At 38.3% G+C, this 5,707-nt stretch overlaps 1 protein-coding gene across 1 annotated transcript in view; it reads right to left on the reverse strand.

Moving 5' to 3' along the window:
* Positions 1-1,989, reverse strand: part of LOC107674608 (proteasome (prosome, macropain) assembly chaperone 3) — a 6,264-nt gene extending 4,275 nt beyond the window's left edge. Inside the window, exon 1 of the mRNA XM_016468635.1 lies at positions 1,953-1,989. The gene's annotated coding sequence lies outside the window, so the exon portion shown is untranslated. The remainder of the gene's footprint in view (positions 1-1,952) is intronic.
* Between the last annotated feature and the right edge of the window lie 3,718 nt (positions 1,990-5,707).

Here is a 5,707-nt window from a genome sequence, read left to right on the forward strand (position 1 = left end):
TTTGGTTTAACTCTTCCGTTAATTATATATATATATATATATATATATATATATATATGTATATACAGTATATATGAAATTTTATATAAAATAAAAAAAAAAACTGATGTGGATGAAGAAAGAACATCTGTATGTTCTGGACGTCTTGATATGTTTTTCATATGTGTGGAGTGCAGCTTCCTGTCAGAATGGTGTTGTCAGATTCAAAGGCTCTGGCTTAGGGCTCGGGGCACAGTGCAGACCCACATAGCCCTGAAAGAGTGCACTCACCAGGGGTTAATGAGAGCTGCCATGGGTCGGTTACCTCACAGAATACTTTCTGCTCCATTGATATGACAACCCACCCCTGGCAACAGTCAGCTCTGTCTGCCCTACACACCCACAGACACACATAGAACATGCAGTAGTGTGACGGTGAATATATAGGCTGAGGTTGAAACCAACACATTCACAGTCAGTTTTACTTTCTGTTATTTGTTGTTGTTCTGAGTTAAAGAGGATAAATAACAAGAAAAAAATGTACGGTTGGACTTGATTGTATCCACTGGGAATTGAGTGGATCGTGAAAAGGTGTTGGATGGTGACTAGTGATTGGAAGTCTTATTCTGAACAATAAGATTAATAATCTGAACCAAATGATTTCCGTGATTTTTCATGAACACCTGAATTCGTTCGCCATTGTAAATTAAATGTAGAATGCCATAAAATACTCTTAGTGTCTCCCACACATGATGTTTGCTTTCTTAAAAGTACTAATTGTTAATGGAATTGTTAAGGAACTGGAAACATTTAGTTGAAACAGAATTGAAACCACACTTCTTATTCCGTGCCATTCCCATCCCTATTAGTGACGTCAGCCGGAAAGAGGAATGTTTTTTTTTTATTTCAGAGGATTTTGATTGCAAAGACAAATGATTTATTTTCTTTGAAATAACATGCACCAACTTGTTCACAATAAGACCAGGAATGTGCATTAATAGAGTTGATTTTGATGTCATGTTGACTTTAAATATCCAACAATTATCAGTTACTTCCTTCCTCTTCCTTTCAGTGTTATCGTAAATGGCCTTAAGCGTATTCATGGGCATCTACGTCACATGAAATACATCATCAGCACTCTTTGATAGAGGCTGAATGCACCAGTTCATCCACAGCATCGCTGTCTCAGTCGCTTAGCATCTGATTCATGTTGATCTGTAGGCTAGATTCATGATGTGAGTGGAAGTCAACAATACATGTAATGAAAATTGCTCTTCTACCATCTGGAGCCTTATGACAGAGGCTCATTCATGAAATAAGTGTACCAACAAAGGCACACACACACACACACACACACACACACACACACACTCTAGAAAGAAATGCATACATTCCCCAATTGACCACTAGAGTGCTGTGCAGCATTACAGATAGCATTCCCATAACATTTGGAGAATTAAGCACACTACATTAGTAATGTGGCCTTTTAAAAGCAGGCTTCACATTATTGATTTCCCATAATGCTTATAGTGTCCTGTAAGTATTGAATCAGTCTTAAATTAATGCCTGACATTTAAAGAAGGTTTTTTTGTTTGTTTGTTTGTTTTCAGCAGATTTGCTGTGATATGTTATTATACATAACGTAAAGAAACACGAACATGCTTTAAATAATTGTTCCAGAAATCCTTTTTGTCTGTTTTTTTGAAAACATTTAAAGGCCTAGTCTCTTTATAAAAATAATGCCATAGGCAAACCAATAGTCCTAGAAACATTAGCTAATTGGGATTCAAATCAGCATAAAAGCAGCAAAGTTGTATTTGTTATATAAGCTTAATTCATAATTAAAGACAGTTGGAGAGAACCACTTCAGATGAACTGCTGCCAGACCATATCTTAAAATGCAAGTCATAGTATAGCCTAGGGCGTTAAACGAACATATTTAAAGGTGCCATAGAATGGAAAACTGTATTTACCTTGGCATAGTTCAGGGGTAGGCAAGTTCGGTCCTAGAGAGCTGCAGTCCTGAAGAGTTCAGCTCCAACCCTGAAAAAAAACTCACCTTCCTATAGCCTTAGTAATCCTGAAGACATTGATTAGCTTGTTCAGGTGTGTTTGATTAGGGTTGGAGCTGAACTCTGCAGGACTGCGGCTCTCTAGGACCAAACTTGCCTACCCCGTGTCTGTATTCAGAAAGGCATGGAAAACAAATAATGCGTGCTCTAATAAAATAACGCGAGCCACTAAAGGGACATGGTTAGCTGCTTGCTAGCGGTAGCCTGTTACATCACAGTACATAAGATTTCACTTACCACATAAACAGAGTAAGGAGAGATGACTGAGGATGATGGCGAATGATTTACAGATCCTGAGCACCACTGACAAGCATCTGATCTTGTAAAATGTGTGGTAAGTACTGCCGCTGTAGTTTACACAGAGCACATGCGATCGCAAATCTCGAAAGTGAAAGTAAAAAGCGATTGTGCATTCGAAAGCATTTTCAATGCCCCGCAGCCCCGCATATTAATAGCGGCTCCCTGATGCCCGCATATTATATATAGTACAATTACCCAACTATATAACTGCGAGAGACAGTATTGAAATATATATTTTCCCTGTGTTTCCTTCCTGCTGTGTGAGCTACTGAAATGAGACGCACTGTGAAACAGCCAATCAGAGCAGAGCTCAACATTATTATTCATGACCCTTCCAAATAAGGTAAAAACAGACCATTTCATTCTAGGGACAAATCCTAGGGTTGTAAATGGGCATGTAAAACCGTTTCTGGAGATTTTTTGCCCTTACCTAAGCCACATACCTTCTATGTAGATATCAGAGAACAATTTAAAATATTGCATCAATGCATGCTATGGCACCTTTAAAACAAAGAGTAGCATATTCAGATTTGCCTGAAAGCATGGCAGTTCAGAAGTGAATTGATATTGTTAGAAATAATCTGTAAATTATACAGAAACAGAAAAAAGTTTCCATGGAAAAGATCAAAGAACATCATAAAATATTAATATTATATGCTGACACTCCAAAAGAACAAAAATATCCATCCATCCAATCCAATCCATTTAAATTGTAATATTTCACAATCTTGCTGTTTTTACAGTATTTTTGATCAAATAAATACAGCCTTGGTGAGCATGTGCAACTTAAAAAAACACTAAAAATCTTATTCCAAACTTCATACAGTATATTTGTATATATATTTTTATGTTACTTTATTATCTTGGCAGTAAATGCAGTGTGGGTGAAACACTGCATCATTGCTCATTCTTTAACCTTCAGAATGCAGTGAGTGTGTTCAGTGGTGTGAGGTGACTGTAACTCTGGTTCAGTGGCGCGCAGGCCAGGACTAGTGGAGGTGCATGTAGACACACTGAGGGGAGAGGCTGATTAAGAACCTCCGCAGCGAGAGAGCAGGACAGCCTACTCCCATGCTACTGGCTGACCTTGCACAATTCAGCTCCATGAAGCCAAGTCACAGCCATCCCTCTGCAAGAAACGCTTGCTGACCATATGGGCCATGCCTAAAAACACTGTTTTCCTTCCTGTCATACAAAGTGCCCCCACCTACATAAATGCACACGCAGCATTTTTGCACATAAATGCTCTGAGCCATAGGGAGAACAGTATCTGACATCATTATTACTAGATTTTTGTTTGGATTCTAAACTAGCCTCAATAAAAATGAAAATTTTTTTTGAAAAGTGGGGGGGGGGTTGGTGTTATGGGGGTTGGTGTTAAAGAATTGTGTTATAATAACCCCTACAAATACAACTCATTATATACACTATAAACACTTTAAAGGAGACAGACATGAAATGTTTGTGAAAGATGTTTTCTATGTTTTGGAGAGATGATTATTTTTAAATCATACCCTATTTATTGCATCAAAATGTGTTAATACTTTACTAGCCTATATTTAAGGGTGGATAATTTTATCAGTTGTTTATTGCAACAATACATAATTACAATAACTTTGTCTAGTGCTCTTATGAAAGTTTATAGCATGATTTGTGAAAATGTAACTACTGAATGACATGGCATAGACTTCTTCATGGCTAGTTTTTGCGTATTTCATTTCATTCTGTAACCTACTTGTTCTACAGATCTGTGTGTACTAGTGTTAAATGCTACTATTTTTGACAGCGTTGATAACGTTTATGACAGATAATATCATGATAATTTTTGCGTTTCCCTTACCGAATGTCATATCCGCCCTCTAGCGGCGAAAAATTACATATTGTGCCTTTAAGTGCCAGCGATGCAGTGTTGCCAGATATTGATACTAAAACAAACAAAAAAACAATTTAAAAAAAAAAATAAACCAACATTTTTTCCAATCTTTTGCAAATAAGATAATATAAAGATATCTGACTCTAAACTGCAACTTCCTATTTTATTAACTTTCTAAAGTGTTAAATTAAGTAGTAAAGACAAATCCAAAAACGCTTATAATAGCTGGATCTGGCTGCGCCCGCGCCCTCACTCACAACTCTCTCAAGTCTGGTTCACTCCTCCAGCGTCTCGCAGCGATCATTTTCATAACAGGGACGCTAAACATTCTTGCAAACTGTCTAAACTGAATTATAAGCCGCTTTTCCACTATTGGGCCGAACGGTTCTCTTTGCTTAACGTTCCATTCCGTGCCGATCCGGGCCAGTCAGCACGGCTACGGTTTCATTTTCCACTGTGGTGCTAAACGGAGCTCTTTGGAATGCAATACAAATGCGTCAGTCGTTGCCTTGGTGACGCAAGTGTAATATAAACAGCGATATGGACGATGATCAGATATTTCTGTTTTTGGGACTCCTTTTTTATCTGATATTTACTTCGTTCAATAACAGAAAAAAGGACACAACTATTGACATGAAAAACAAAATAAACAGAAGGCAACGACGGGTATAATATCAATAAGCGCAAATGTTTCCTCCACAGACCAAACTGTCTCAGACATTATTTTTCTTTTTATATTGAACGTAGCGTAGCTGTTTACGTTGCTGTTTGATCAAATAGCGTACTTCCGCTTAGCCAGCTATGGAGAAACTGGTAGCCAGGCAACAGAGTGGCGACAACACGCACACGCACTCTGCCAGCACGGCTCAGCACGGTCGAATTCTCCGTGCCGAGAATTCCGGGCCGAGAACGGTTTGTAATCGTGCCGCGCCGTACCAGGCTCACGTGGAAATACAACTGGAACCGTACCTGAGAGTTCTTAGAACCGTTCATCCCGATAGTGGAAAAGCGGCTATACAGGTACATCTCAATAAATTAGAATGTCGTGGAAAAGTTCATTTATTTCAGTAATTCAACTCAAATTGTGAAACTCGTGTATTAAATAAATTCAGTGCACACAGACTGAAGTAGTTTAAGTCTTTGGTTCTTTTAATTGTGATGATTTTGGCTCACATTTAACAAAAACCCACCAATTCACTATCTCAACAAATTAGAATATGGTGACATGCCAATCAGCTAATCAACTCAAAACACCTGCAAAGGTTTCCTGAGCCTTCAAAATGGTCTCTCAGTTTGGTTCACTAGGTTACACAATCATGGGGAAGACTGCTGATCTGACAGTTGTCCAGAAGACAATCATTGACACCCTTCACAAGGAGGGTAAGCCACAAACATTCATTGCCAAAGAAGCTGGCTGTTCACAGAGTGCTGTATCCAAGCATGTTAACAGAAAGTTGAGTGGAAGGAAAAAGTGAAAGAAAAA

Source organism: Sinocyclocheilus anshuiensis, unplaced genomic scaffold (assembly GCF_001515605.1).
Source record: "Sinocyclocheilus anshuiensis isolate Anshui unplaced genomic scaffold, SAMN03320099.WGS_v1.1 scaffold152, whole genome shotgun sequence".
NCBI classification, from domain to species: domain Eukaryota; kingdom Metazoa; phylum Chordata; class Actinopteri; order Cypriniformes; family Cyprinidae; genus Sinocyclocheilus; species Sinocyclocheilus anshuiensis.